Consider the following 16,264-nt stretch of genomic DNA (forward strand, 5'->3'; position numbering starts at 1 on the left):
CATTCTCCAACAGTCTTCATTGTCATTCCAGCTTATTCTTTCTAACTACTCTTAATCCAATAATTCTTCCATTGCACTAGGCCTTATACCCCACGTACTGTCCACTTTCACCATTCTGTACTCTCAGGGTGTCCTTTCTTCTCTCTCTGTGTCTTAGATTCCCTGACCTATCATTGCAACCCCTAACTCAATCACTTCATCTCACTTGCCCCCTCACTTCATACTCACTTGGCTAAATCCCACCTGTGGATAAATTCAGCTGTTTGCTACTCTGTGCCTGCTCTCAGCTGACATATGTGGCTGGAGAAAAATATACAGTATCTCCCCTTATTTGCCATTTTGATTACACACAATCAACAAAGTTCCAAAAATATTAAATGGAAAATTCCAGAAGTAAACAGTTTATAAAATTTAAATTGAGTGCCATTCTAAATAGCATGATGAAATCTCACACTATCCTGCTCTGTCCCATCCAGGACTGAATCATCTCTTTGTCCAGCACATCCACACTGTCTACAGTCCCTGCCTGTGAGTCACTTAGTAGCTGGCTTGGTGATCAGATGAACTGTCGCAGTATCACAGTGCTGTGTCCAAGTGACCCTTATTTTACCTAATAATGGCCCCAAATGAAAGAGTAGTGATGCTGGTAATTCGGATATGCCAAAGAGAAGCTGTAAAGTGCTTCTTTTAAGTGAAAAGGTAAAAGTTCTTGACTTAATAAGGAAAGAAAAAAAATGAATGCTGAAGTTGCTATGATCTACAATAAAACCAAATCTTTTATCTGTGAAATTGTGAAAAAGGAAAAATAAATTTGTGCTAGTTTCACTGTCATGCTTCGAACTGCAGAAGTTACAGCACAGTGCGTAAGCTCTTAGTTAAGATGGAAAGGCATTAAATTTATGGGTTGAAGACATAAACAGAAACATGTTTCAGTTGATGACAATTGCATTCAGTACTATCCATGGTTTCAGGCATCCACTGGGGGTCATGGAATGTGCCTTGGTGGATAAGTGGGGATGACTGTAGGATCACACTAACTGATCTCATTTAAATTCATGACCACTAACCTCAAGCGTGCCCTCGGCACTGCCTGGCCTCTCTACATTTTCCCAGTCTGTTTACTCCCACACTCTCCTAGACAACCACAAAACTCCTTGAAAGACTTGTCCAGACTTGCTGTCTACGATTTCTCTCTTCGCTTTATTCTCCTTTGAACACCTTCCAATCAGGCTTTTGTCTTCACCATGCTACATCATCCTAAATCTTCCTCATACTAGATCTATGAGCAACATTCAACATAGCTGGCTTCCAAGACAATGTTCTCTTCTGGTTCTTTTCCTTCATTAAAGGCCTCTCCTCTGCTCATCCCCTATTTCTTCTACTTTTACCCACTGGAGCTGTAGTCACTAACTGCATGCGGCTAATTAAACTGAATAAAATTAAAAATTCCATTTCTCAGTTGCACTAGCCATGTTTTAAGTGCTCAACAGCCACATGTGTCTAGCGGCTGTTGCATTGGACAGTGACGATAGAGAACATTTCCATCTTGGAAGAAAGTTCTATTGTATAACACTACACTACAATATTCAAGGCTCAGTCCTTGGAGTTCTTCTCAATCTAAACTCACTTTCTGGGTAATGTCATCCATTCTCTTGGCTAGTCACTCATACCTCTAGCCTGGACCTTCTTCTGAACTCCAGACTCCTTTATCCAACCACCTACTCCTCATTTCCACTTGCATATTAAACAGGTATCTTAAAGGTATCATGCCTAAAAAATAAACTCCTGATCTCTCCCAACCCTGACCTCCTAACACTCTTGCACCCACAATCTTTTCTTACTTTTCTTCAGATTTCAGTTACTTTACTTCCCACTCCTAGAAACTAAAATTCATTCCATTTCAGACAGGATGAAAGTTAAATATTTTAAAATATTCTATACCATATTGATAAACTCATTTTAAAATATATACATATATATTTTTCTTTAAGGATTTGTGTGTAATCATAATTTGTAGAAATTTTAATCATTTCATCTCACAGGAAGAAATTATAATTTCAAGTGTTTAGGCTTGGTGTCTGATTTATCTTTAAGTGGAATAAGTTCCTAATACTTATTTTGATTAAGGTAGGGTTGTAGGGGTTGGGGGGTGGGTTGTAAAAACACCTTTATTCTAGAATTGGTTTTGCTCCCTTATCCCCCAAATCACTTTAAATTACAGAATTAACTTTAGGGTTGTTCTTTTGGGGTCATAGAAGTCTTTTTTTCAGAATGTTCACCAAGTGTTTGGTCAGAGGGGTGCGAAGAGCCAACAGCAGAGTTCTCCTGGTTGCCAGGTGTGTGAGCCTGGTAACCTTGTACAGCTTTCATTCAAGTCTATGTGATCCCCCCCCACAAAACTGCCAGAAATATCTGGCCAATCCCAACCAAGGTCAACTCTGGCTCTGGGAGACATGGCTCCCAGGATCTGGTTACCTGAGCCATCTGGCCTGTGGCTGGGAATATCATGCAGGAATGAGCTGAGGGCTAACTCTCATCCTCTGAGGGCTACACCTCACCTAAGGGTGACAGGAAGGCAAAAGCACCTGCAGAAGAATCTGTGGAAGGTCCCAGGTACCAGCTCAGCCACCTGGTGGCTTCCCTTAGGCTTCTGGCCTGCAGTACAAAGAATGGAAGTCAGATCCGAGATAGACTGCCTGGTCTAGAGTCAGGGCTTAATCAAGAGGACAAACTATTATTATCTCTACACTTTCCAGTCCCCATAAATTCCTTTGAAAATTAAAGATTTCTCTGCTATGAAAACATTCCCTGTGAAGCAGTTTAGGGAAGGGGAAATTTTTTTTTAACTGGAGCCACTGGTGACCAGAACATGCAAGTGACAGTCAAACAGATAAAGAGCAGAGCCATTTACTTTTAGTAGTGATGCTGGGCTTTTTTCTTTCTATTTTTGTTTTGTTTTGTTTGCCTTAGAAGATTTACATATATGGGTTGGGGAAGGTACGTGGTTTTAAAATATGTCCCTAAATTCTTTGATACTCTTCCCTTGAAAAGAAGAGCTTAATGCCCTTCCCCTTAAGTGTGGGCTGGATATAGTGACTTTGTTCTACAGAAACAAAAAGCAGAAGTGACATGCCTGCTACCATAGAGGCTAGGTCAAAAGAAGCACAGCAGCTTCATCCATCCATCTCTTTCTCCCTCTCTCCCTCTCCCCCAAGCTCCCACATTCTTCCTTTCTCTCTGATCACCAGCACTGGGGGAAGTTATCTGCCATGTCATAAAAACACACAAACAGCCCATGGAGAAGGCCACGTGGTGAGGAATTGAGGGCTCCAACCTCCAGCCATGTGAATGAGGAGGACCCTCCAGCAGCCCCAGTCAAGCTTTCAGATGACTGCAGCCCCAATGCACATTCTGCCTAAACTGTCATGAGAAATTCTGTGCCACAAACACCAGCTAAGCAGCTCTGGGATTCCTGATGATCAGAAATTGTGAGACAGTAAATGTTTGTTGTGTTAAACTGTAGTAAACTATTATTTATACAGCAATAGACAACTAAGACAGAGGGTAAGGATCATATAGTTAATTTTTGTCAACTAAAATTAAGAACCTGCAACATATAATTTTGTTAATGTACAAAAGCCAAATGCTGTCAAAAAGGAAAAGGAAAAGGACCTGTGATATGACCATGGCTAGAGCAGGGTCTCCATGCTGGACACAGCTGACCCGTGCTCTGTGACCTTGGGCAGGCTGCTCCAGCAAGTGCTGCTTGCAGAATGAAGGCTGCAGGAGATCAGGAGTGCAAAACCCCTGGCACAGCTCCTGGTGCTGATAACAGATAGCAGTGCTGGTGGCAGGGGCAGTGGTTCCTTGCCCCAGGCTTCCCTGCGGTCACACAAAGGCTCTGCTGGCAGGTGGCCCCACTGACCCTGGCAGGTGGCCCCACTGACCCTGCAGATTCCCAGGCAGTGCTCTACCATGGCTCCACACTGCCCCTTCCTGGGGAAGATGATACGAAGCTGAGGTGTTTAGTAAATCCCAGAGGGAAGGTAGGGGAGAGAAGCTGGTGACAACATGTCAGGAGGTTTCCAAGTGATCAATGCTGCACTTTGCCTGCTCTTTTCTACTTTGAATCTCAGAGTGTTATTGTCCCCACTTTAAAGTCTACCCAACTATTGTTAACAGCTTTTCAACCACTTTCTCTCCCCAGAACTTTCGCATTAGGCACAGCACTCTGGGGCCAGATGAGAAGAGCATAGAAGGTGCTACCTTGGTGTAAAACGCCTTCTTCATGTACATCATTTGAGGATGCATGAAATTTCCACACCACTGCAGCATACGCGTCGATCCACACTCCCGTCCTGCTTGGGTGTAAGATATGCGGGCTTTAGGCCGGGCGCGGTGGCTCAAGCCTGTAATCCCAGCACTTTGGGAGGCCGAGACGGGTGGATCATGAGGTCAGGAGATCGAGACCATCCTGGCTAACGCGGTGAAACCCCGTCTCTACTAAAAAATACAAAAAAAACTAGCCGGGTGAGGTGGCGGGCGCCTGTAGTCCCAGCTACTCGGGAGGCTGAGGCAGGAGAATGGCGTGGACCCGGGAGGCGGAGCTTGCAGTGAGCTGAGATCCGGCCACTGCACTCCAGCCTGGGAGACAGAGCGAGACTCCGTCTCAAAAAAAAAAAAAAAAAAAAAAGATATGCGGGCTTTGTGAATGCTCCCTGGCTGATTATTGTGGAGGGGGCTGGGCTGCTGTCTGACTTGAGGGTTTACCTCTAGGCTTCAGTCTACTGCAGCTGCTGATGGCCTGTCTCACCATTGGATAAATGAAAGGGGACTGCATGTTTATTTTTAAGTTTGGGTTTTGGGCTGTACCACACTATAGGTGGATATGTGTAAAAAGGAAAATCAAAACAATGAGGGTCCTAGGGAGGGTCTGGGAAACCTACTTTATTCCCAAGGCCGCTCAAACCAAGGTCGCTCAAGCCAAGGCTTAGACTTAGAGCCTGTGACTGGCAGGTCTTGCACACAGTAAGAATACAGCGACAAAAGCACAATGAGGAATTTCACCAGAAGGTAACAGGTGACACTCCATTCCTTCTCTGTTGTCAAAAAAAAAAAAAAAAAAAAACCTCTAGCTGAAAAGAAGTATTGATCTAGTCAGTACTTTGCCAAAGGGTCCCATGGGTTAACTTTAATCTAATCTAATTAGTAGAAGAAGGTATTCTTTTTTTTTTAGTAATCCATGAGAAAAACAAACCAAAGTTCAGGCATTTTAAAAAGTCAGCTACAGTGGTACAGATATGGGCAAATACCCGGAGTGGCCACACAAAAGTGAGGAAATTACTTTAAACCCAGCTAAGCACTCAAAGTGGTTCTCTTTCACTGGAAACCAGATGCAATTCAGTGTTCAGGTTGCTTTATACCACACTGAAGTCATTAGAATCTGCTCAGTGCTGCTTTCATGGACAATGCACCTCCCCTCAACCCCCCCACCTGCAGCCCGCCACCCCGCCCCATTGCTTGCTTTTCTCCTTCAGACTTCACCAGCCATGCAAAGCAATCATTCTTAGTGTGCAAAAGAAAATTCTCTACCTAAGTATTGGTTATATTTCTGATGTTGATGGGTTGCTATTAGCTTAGTTTTATTCATCATAGGTATTTAATTCCTTCATTTAATCCATGCATATTTATTAAGCACTTGAGATAAATGCAGGTATGGTAACAGGCGCAAGGAATACAGAGGTAAGACACATTCCCAGCCTTAAGGCAAAAATAGACACATAAACAAAGAATTATACTATATATCATATTTATATTATTTATTTATAGCCCAACATACGTAATTGGTTAGGGCTCTAATCAAGCCTGGGGGTCAGGAAAGATTTTCTGAGTTCTGCGTTTCAGTGATAAGTAGGAATTAACTGAGCAAGAAAGAGACAGAGTGGACAAAACATTTCAGGCAAAGGGTACCACAAAAACAAAGGCATGGAAGCTAGAGACAGCATGAGTTAGGCAGGTCAGCAGACTGGTTTTGTTAGAGTACAAGGAAGTGACGAGAAATGAGACCAGAGGTCAGCAGGGCTGATACAGGAGTTATTTAATGCTGAATTTAGGTTAGGCTTTACCGTAAGGAAGTCATTACAGTATTTGAGAAGGAGACACACTTGAATAGGCAGTCAGGTAGGTAGACTAGGGCAGGGGCTTAAAGAGTACAGGATCACAGGCAGAGGCCGGGCTGGCTCCACTCTGTAATCCCAGCACTTTGGGAGGCTGAGGCAGGAGGATCACTTGAAGTCAAGAGTTTGAGACAAGCCTGGGCAACAAAGCAAGACCCCCGTCTCTATGAAAATTAATTTGTAAAAAGCCAGGTGCCGTGGTGTTTTCCTGTAGTCTTAGCTACTTTGGAAGCTGAAGCAAGGGGATCCCTTGAGTCCAGGAGTTTGAGGCTGCAGTGAGCCATGACTGCACCACTGTACTTCAGCTTGGGTGTCAGGGCATGATCTGTCTCAAAAATGGATAAGTAAAATACATTTTTAAAAAGGACCAGAGGCAGGCCGCACAGTGGCTCTCACCTGTAATCCCAGTACTTTGAGAAGCCAAGGCAGGTAGATCACTTGAAGTCAGGAGTTCAAGACCAGCCTGGCCGACATGATGAAACCCTGTCTCTACTAAAAGTACAAAAATTAGCCTGGTGTGGTGGCGTGTACCTGTAATCCCAACTACTTGGGAGGCTGAAGCAGGAGAATCACCTGAACCTGGGAGGCAGAGGTTGCAGTGAGCTGAGATTGCACCATTGCACTCCAGCCTGGGCGACAGAGCGAGATGCTGTCTCAAATAAATAAATAAATAAATAAATAAATAAATAAACAAACAAACAGGACCAGAGGCAGAGAGACTATGTTGAGGTTGAGGTGAGAGTTAATAGCATTTGCAGAATGGGGGTGGCATCTGGGATGGGAAGGGGAGTGATTTGAGACACATTTGGAAGGTAAATTTATAAGATTTGGTGACTGATGGGTTATGGGAAATGAAGACCAGGTAGGAATCATGGGTGTGTTCCTGGAGACCACCACCATCATCTGAGGTGGAGAGAATTGGCATAGAAGGGGACAAGATGATGATGAGTTACTTTTGAACACACTGCACTTGAGAGGGTTTAAATGCTGTGTCTTCAAAAGGTAAAGGAGTATATATGGTAAACTTAACTGTGGTCTAAAACAAAGGTGGAGAATGCTGTTGTTAATGGTGACATCACTAATGCATCATAGCACTCCTATTCCCACAGTCCAGACACACCTTCTGCATCCTTTTCAACATATTGTTTCATCCCCACAAGGTGTCAACTATAAGTTCTAACACATGATGGCTACTAGTGTTCGAATGGAGAGTGTATGCCTTGGAAAGCCACATTTCTCCCCAGTCTAAAAGCTTGACTGAATAACATTCTTTAAAACATACATGTCTTGAACACAGATTTGGATGTATCCTTGAAGTAAATTATAGTTTACCAAATGTAAATAACCAAAAACACATCGATCATGAGCGCCAGCCTCATTGGGAACTCTTCTGATATTTCTGAGACTGCTAACTTGGTTTAAGGTTAGGGCAGGGCAGACCATGGTAATCAATAGAGTCTAATTTGACATTTATTAACTGTCCATTATGGGATGGGACAGGGCTTCTCCATATGACTCCAGCAAGATCCAGGCTTATTAACGCTCCATGGAGGGTGTTGGCAGCAAGAAGTCTTCCTGATGGGTTGAGATGATTTGGATTATACCCCCTTCTTAAGGAACTTAGAAGGAAGAGCAACATACAAAAGACTGAGAAATCCTCAGAAATCAATTTAACTTAGTTTGGCCTAGTGTCACCCAGACTTACTTGGCCATGAAATCCTCCTGTCACATGACACTCATGAAAAGTCTCAGAAATTAGGATCATTTCAATCCTCAAAGCATACCCATTTTTCAAACGAGAAATACAAGCTCTAGAATCACAAAGCCACAAAATTGGCAAGGGAGATCTAAAATCAGATCTTCCGGTTCTAGCCTCTGGGCCAAATTCATAGGACTGCAGCTGAAGAGGACAGTAAGTAGTGAAGATCAGAGCTGATACCTGGGCTACACACCCACTTTACAAAGCGAACATCGGGTCCCGGCAGTATCCCTACTCGGCAATATGTGCGGTACATGGGCCAGCTACAGCTGTCTGAGGGGTCCCCATCAGGGCTGACAGCTCATCGTATCTTTCAAAATCCACCACCATTGCCCTTTTCTTTTGTAGCCACTATAAAACACTACTCTGTTTACTTTCTGCTACACCCATGAGAGGAATTCTGGCCTTTGGGCATTTCCTGTTGCCTAGAAACCTTATAGATCATTGGGTGCAGGAAGCTGACCCTGTGGTAGAGATTCACAGGCAGGAAGTTTATTCAGCGTGCTCTGGAGCAACACCTGTAAGAGAATACAGGCAGTAAGACAGGGCAGAGGGAGAGGCTGGATTCTGATGCAGCTGCAAACAGAGGCCTGACTGATCCAGGAGGATGCTCTGCAACGGGGATGGGCCTTCAAAGTGGATCCACGAAGGGCCAGGCCTTCATGTCCCAGCATTAACCTGTCTTTGGATATGGGTTGCTCCTGCTCCTACCTTGGGCATCCTAGTTCTCCTCAACCACAGGCAATCCCAAAGAGGGTCTCAGCTGAGCACTGTCAGTTGCCAACATTACCAGCAGCTGAGAAGGAAGTCCTTCCCTCCTGGAAGCGGGTGGAGGGAGTGCTGTAGATCTGGGCTGCCTGACAGCATCTTCTGCATTGCTCAGGGCATGCTTCCCACTCAACTGTCAGGTCTGGATAGTTGTCTGCTTTCTATAGACGCTACTAGAATCTAGAGTCTGGGCTGTGGCCTCCATTATATTAACCCTAACTGTACTATGCTTCATATTAGTTTTATCTTGGTACCTATAAAGCTTTCCAAAAGTTTTATATTTCTCTGTATCCTAGCAGGGTTTCAGGAAGTGATCAATAATCAGTACGGATGTAGAGGAAAGAGTAAGAGATCTGGAGCCTGAACTCCTAATTTTATTTCTTTTTCTTTTCTTTTCTTTCTTTTCTTTTCTTTTCTTTTCTTTTTTTTTTTTTGCCCAGGCTGGAGTGCAGTGGCGTGATCGGTCCTCATTGCAGCCTCAAACTCCTGGCCTCAAGTGATCCTCCTACCTCAGCCTCCTGAGTAGCTGGGACCACAGGTGCACACCACACCTGGCTAATTTTTAAACCTTTTGAAGAGACAGGGTCTCCCCAGGTTGCCCAGGCTGGTCTCAAATTCCTGGGCTTAGGAGAGCCTCCTGCCTCCTGGGCTGAAGAGTTCCTTCCAAAGTGCTGGGGTTACAGGTGTGAGCTACTGCACTCAGCAATCACAGAACTGCCACTTATGGATGTATACAATTACACACATCACTTAATTTCTGTGAATCTTAGTTTTGTGATTTATAATATGGGAATTTTAAAAAGCCCTATTGTACCCAAGCTCCAGTGTTACTGTGAGAATAACAAGATGGTGAATTGAAAATGCTTTGTAAAGTAAAAAAAAAAACTAGAGCCAGTGTTTCACAATAGTGAGTACAAAATAGATAGCTGCTATGGTTTGAATATGGTCAGCTCCCTCCAAAACTCACGTTGAAGCTTAGACCCCAACGTAATGGTGTTGAGAGGTGGTGGAACCTTTAAGAGGCATTTGGTTGAGGAATCCACCCTCAGAAAGGGATTAATCTATCTCTTAGTCACTGAGAGAGCAGGCTGTTATAAAGCAAGGCTGCCTCTCATTTTTATCCCTTTCTGCACACTCCTGCTTTCCCTTCTGGTTCTCGGCCTTTCTCTGCCATGTTGTGATACAGCACAAGGCCCTCACCCGAAGCTGAGAAGATGGCAACGCCATGCTTCTTGGACTTCCCAGCCTCCGGAATTGTGAACCAGACAAACCTCTTTTCCTTATAAATTACCCAGTCTCTCAGGTATTCTGTTATGGCAACAGAAAATGAACTAAGACAACACCTATTAAAGGAAAAAAATATTGAGCCAATCCATGTGAAACTAGGTGTAAATTCCTTTTGCTAATAACGCTTATAAAAATCCAAGTGAATTTACAAAATATAAACAAAAATAGAATACAATTAATTTCTTTTTTTTTTTTTTTTTGAGATGGAGTCTTCCTCTGTTGCCCAGGTTGAAGTGCAGTGGCACCATCTCGGCTCACTGCAAGCTCCGCCTCCCAGGTTCATGTCATTCTCCTGCCTCTGTCTCCCGGTAGCTGGGACTACAGGTGCCAGGCACCCGCCATCATGCCCGGCTAATTTTTTTTTTTTTGTATTTTTAGTAGAGACAGGGTTTCACCATGTTAGCCAGGATGGTCTCGATCTCCTGACCTTGTGATCCACCCTCCTCGGCCTCCCAAAGTGCTGGGATTACAGGCTTGAGCCACCACGCCTGGCCGAATGCAATTAATTTCAATTAACAATACTGATTATTGTGCCAGATGACATTGTTTTATTGGCTTATACACATACGGTACTGACTGTAAGGACAAGGTTCATTTGGACTGGATATGCATGCCATGTAATAATTTGGTTTTCTCCATTCTTTCCACTGTGAAACTGTTCATTTACACAATGCACCATTTGGCCTTCACATAGAAATATCATTTACATATATTAAGTACACCTCCACTTGTTTAAATTTTCCATTTTATTTGGTCATAAGAATATGTATCATGATTTCAATTTGGCCTTATGTATCAGAAAGTCCGTATAACAGTGACTTGAAAAATTAGGAGCAAAAGAAGTGCAAGACTTATACACGGAAAACTACAGGCTGGGCGCAATGGCTCAAATCTGTAATCCCAGCACTTTCGGAGGCCAAGGTGGGTGGATCACTTGAGGCCAGGAGTTTGAGACCAGCCTGGCCAACATGGTGAAACCCCATCTCTACTAAAAATACAAAAATTAGCCAGGCATGGTAGCATATGCCTGTAATCCCAGCTACTCAGGAGGCTGAGGCACGAGAATCACTTGAGCCTGGGAGGCAGAGGTTACAGTGAGCTGAGATCACACCACTGCACTTCAGCCTGGGTGACAGAGCGAGACTGCCAAAAAAACCCCCAACGACCTACAAAACATTGCTAAGAGAAATTAAAGAAGATTTAAATAAAGGAATTGGAAGACTCAGTATTATTAAAATAGCAATGCCCCTCAACGTGATCTATAGATTAAACATAATTCCTATAAAAATTCCAACAGGCTTTTGGGCAGGAATTGACAAGCTGATCCTAAAATGTATATGGAAATGCAAAGGACCTAGAAAAGCCAAAACAATCTTAAAAAAGAACAAAGTTGGAAAACTTAGACTTCCCAATTTTAAAACTTACTATAAAGCTACATTAATTAAGACTGTGTGGTACTGGCATAAGGGTAGACATATAGATCAATGGAACAGAATTGAGAGTCTAGAAATAAAACTTTACATTTATAGTCCATTGATTTTTCACAAAGGTGCCAAGGTAATTCAATGGGGAAAGGACAGTCTTTTCAACAGATGGTGCTGGGACAACTGGATATCTGCGTGCAGAAAGATGAATTTAGATACCTCACACTATACATAAAAATGAACTTAAAATGAATCATATGCCAAGTGTAAAAGCTAAAACTATAAAACTTGTAGAAGAAAGTAGAAGATCTTTGCAACCTTAAGTTAGACAAAGAGTTCTTAAACACAACATCAAAAGCATAATCCATGAAAGGAAAAATTGAAAAAACTGACTTCATCAAAATTAAAAACTTTTCTGCTTCAAGAAACGTCAGTAAGAAAATGAAAAGTAAGCCACAGTCTGGGAGAAAGTATACACAAATACTTTTTCTGGTAAAGGATTTGTATCCAGAATATATAAAAATCACTTGTAAGTTAATAATAAGACAAGCCAATTAAAAATGGGCAACAGCTGCATAGATATTTCACCAAAGAAATATGAATGGCTAATAAGCATTTGAAAAGGTGCTCAACATCATTAGTCATAGGGGAAATGAACATTAAAAATACAATGAGATGCTATTATACTTCATGCCCAGTAGAAGGAATATAATAAAAAGACAAAATAATTTTTGATAGGAATATGAAAAAACCGTAAGCCTTATATGCTGATGGGAATATAAGATAGTATGCTTACTTTGGAAAACAGTTTGGCAGTTACTTATAAAATGAAACATAAATTTACCATATGATCTTGCAATTCCTCTCCTGAGAATCTACCCAAGACAAATGGAAACATACATCTGTCCAAAGATGTATATGTATTCATGCAACATTATTCATAAGGTCTAAAAAGAGAAAACAATCCACATGTCCATCAACTGGAAAACAGACAACCAAAATATAATACAGTGATATAACAGAATATTATTCAGCAACAAGAAGAAACTACTGATGTGTGCTACAGCATGGAAGACTATCAAAAACAGTATGTTAAGTGAAAGAAGCCAGATATAAAAGACTGCATGTTCTATGATCCCATTTATATGCAATGTTCAGAAAAGGCAGATTTATAAAGACAGCGGATCAGTGGTTGCCTTGGCCTGAGGAATGAGGATAGATTGTCAATGAGCAAGAGGAATGTTTCGGGGATAACAGAAAGGTTCTAGGTTTGGTTGCGGGGATGTCTACACAAAACTATGCTTACTAAAAATCACTGCACATTTAAAACAGGTGAATTTGAGGCCGGGCGCGGTGGCTCACGCCTCTAATCCCAGCACTTTGGGAGGCTGAGGTGGGCAGATCATGAGGTCGGGAGATCAAGACTAGCCTGGCCAACATAGTGAAACCCCCTGTATTAAAAATACAAAAAATTAGCTGGGCGTGGTGGCACCGCACCTGTAATCCCACTTACTAGGGAGGCTGAGGCAGGAGAATCGCTTGAACCTGGGAGGCAGAGGTTGCAGTGAGCTGAGATTGCACTACTGCACTCCAGCCTGGGTGACAGTGCAAGACTCCGTCTCAAAACAACAACAACAACAAAAACAGGTGAATTTTACGGTATGTAAATTATATCCCTTTGGTTTATTTTTTTGAGACAGGGTTTCATTCTGCCACCCAGGCTGGAGCGCAGTGGCGTGATCTCGGCTGACTGCAACCTACGCCTCCTGGGCTCAAGGGATACTCCTGCTTCAGCCTCCAAATAGCCGGGACTACATTTGCATGCCACCATGCCCCAGCTAATTTTTGTATGTTTCGTAGAGACAGGGTTTTGCCATGTTGCCCAGGCTGGTCTCGAACTCCTGGGCTCAAATGATCCACCTGCCCCAGCTTCCCAAAGTGCTACGATTACAGGCATGAGCCACTGCACCTGGCCATAAATCATATGTTAATAAAGCTATTTTAAAAATTAGCTTTTCTTTCTTTTTTTTGAGATGGAGTTTTGCTCTTGTTGCCCAGGCTGGAGTGCAATGGCACCATCTCGGCTCACCTGATGGTGCGAGTGTAAATTAGTTCAACCACTGTGGAAGACAGTGTGGTGATTCCTCAAAGATCTAGAACTAGAAATACCATATGACCCAGCGATCCCATTACTCGGTATATATCCAAAGGATTATAAATCTTGCTATTATAAATGCACATGTATTTATATGTGTTTATTGTGGCACTATTCACAATAGCAAAGACTTGGAACCAACCCAGATGTCCATCAATGATAGACTGGATTAAGAAAATGTGGCACATACACACCATGGAATACCATGCAGCCATAAAAAAGGATGAGTTCATGTCCTTTGCAGGGACATGGATGAAGCTGGAAACCATCATTCTCAGCAAACTATCACAAGGACAGAAAACCAAACACTGCTTGTTCTCACTCATCAGTGGGAGGTGAACAATGAGAACACATGGACACAGGGTGGGGAACATCACACACTGGGGCCTGTCGGGGGGTGGGAGGCTGGGGGAGGGATAGCATTAGGAGAAATACCTAATGTAAATGACGAGTTGATGGATGCAGAAAACCAACATGGCACATGTATACCTATGTAACAAACCTGCATGTTGTGCACATGCACCCTAGAACTTAAAGTATAATAAAAAAAAGAAAGAATGAAGAAAAAAAAACAGCTTTTTTTTCTTTTTTTTTTTGAGGAGGAGTTTCACTCTTGTTGCCCAGGCTAGAGTGCAATGGCGGCATCTCGGCTCGCTGCAACCTCTGTCTCCCAGATTCATGCGATTCTCCTGCCTCAGCCTCCCGAGTAGCTGGAATTACAGGCATGTGCCAATACGCCCAGCTAATTTTGTATTTTTAGCAGAGACGGGGTAATTAGCTTAATTTTTATACATAATGAAGTGTCTGCAGACAGTCACATCCTGGGCTGGCATAATGAGGGTTTTTTGGTAGTCATGAGAGACCCAGACTGCTTATATCTTTGCTTCCACCACTGCTAGTATGTGTTCTTGCCCTCATGGTCATATCTCAACTTCCTTCCTGGCTAGATGAGGAGAAAGACTGGAGAGTGAGAAAGACACTGACCATTGCTTTTTGAACTTTTGTCTGAGATCAAATGTAGCACCTGCTCGTATCAGCTTAATACCTGATATGTCCTCTATCGATCTTAAAAGTCAGCCACTTTTAAGGATCTTTCTGGGAAGCCCCATCTAATAGCTCAGACATCATGAGCTCAAACCTTGCCACATGAACATTCGTAACTGCAAGGAAGTCTGAGAACCATAGGACCATTGCTGATTCCAGTCGGTTCTGTTAGTAAGGTAGAGGGGAGGAATGGATATTGGGTAAGGTAGTTTGAAATCTCTGGGGGCTGAGAAACACTTTTTGGTGTCAATGTAAACACAGACAGAACCAGCATTACTTGTATCATAGAGCAGTCCTTGCTTATAAGGTGATGAACCAGAATATGCTTAACATTAATGGGTTATTATAAAAATAAAAACAAAACAATTAAATATTTAGTGAAAGCATAAGGGCTTCAGAGAAGCTATCTCTCACTCTGTTGAGAAACACTAAGCTGAACAAATGTTCCTTGTTGTTTATATTTTTATTTCTAAGACAACAACTTGAGGACTGAGACATTTGGTATAGTAAGAAGAACAGGGCTCTTGAGTTGGAACTGTCTGGATTTTAAAATTGGCCACACTGTTAACTATGCTTTGGACACACTGCATAATTTAGCTAAGCCTCAATTTCCTCCTCTGTACAAGAGAAGTAGTACCTGCCTTACAGGGTTATTGGGAGGACTTAAGAAGACAGCAGGTGTAAACACCTGCTTGTGCATTTGCTTCTCTCCTTCACAACTCACACTGCAGTGACACAGCCCTGCCTCACGCACCAGCAAAGAACAAGTCCTCATTTTTTTCTTGGCAAAATTAAACGCTGTCCAGCTGTATTTTCCCCACATTTCTCATGCTGAGAATTTTTCCCAAGAGAATTTACCTACTTAGAGATCATCTATTCAGCACACACACACACACACACACACACACACACACACACACAAATTATGATGTGGGGCAGAGGAAGCAAAACGAACAAAAACCCACTACAGATAAAATTAACACATGGAGAACAAAATTCTAAAAATACTCTTATTTTTGTACCCAAAGTTTTGTAATCTTCCTAATAGCTAATCTTTTTACAGAATCGGAGAGATTATGTACTTGGTACATTAAGAAAGGTAGGTGCCTTGTCAAGTGCTTGTGAAAGCAGGTGTGCAGGTGGGTTGGCTGGCATGAACCCCAGGTCATCCATTACTTGCCCGTTTATTCATACATCAGTGTGACGAAGCCAGCATGGAGCCTCTTCCATCACTTTCTCATCGAAGCACAAATACAGGTTAAAACAGGGGACTGTTCAAATGGGTGGACTGTGATAGACTTACAACTCTTAAGTAGTTCGCAACTTTGGTAGCTTTTAAAAGTCTCTGTTAAACACTGACTGAACAAAGTCCATATTTCTGCAAGAATGAGATGTATTCCAAAGAAGGACTCTGAAGCAAAATTGCGAAATTTGTCAACGAAATGTAGAACCAGTATTTAGTATCTACCTTTATTCTCTACAAAGTAACAGAATTGTAATAATGACAATTTTGATAACACACAGCATTTAGTTTACTTAATTAAGAGACAAGTGCAGGCTGGCAAAACTGATACTTTAGGACACAATGTCACCGTGTGGTTTTCCAGTCACTCTTTCTCTCAATGTTTGATTTTTTTTTCCCTATCCCATG

At 42.5% G+C, this 16,264-nt stretch overlaps 1 protein-coding gene and 1 pseudogene across 4 annotated transcripts in view; one reads left to right on the forward strand and one right to left on the reverse strand.

Moving 5' to 3' along the window:
• The window catches only part of LOC112618307 (schwannomin-interacting protein 1), a 614,431-nt gene that overhangs the window by 74,414 nt on the left and 523,753 nt on the right, over positions 1–16,264 (reverse strand). The gene's annotated exons all lie outside the window — the stretch shown is intronic.
• Positions 14,555–14,710, forward strand: LOC112619992 (annotated as a pseudogene).

This window comes from Theropithecus gelada, chromosome 2 (assembly GCF_003255815.1).
Source record: "Theropithecus gelada isolate Dixy chromosome 2, Tgel_1.0, whole genome shotgun sequence".
NCBI classification, from domain to species: Eukaryota; Metazoa; Chordata; class Mammalia; order Primates; family Cercopithecidae; genus Theropithecus; species Theropithecus gelada.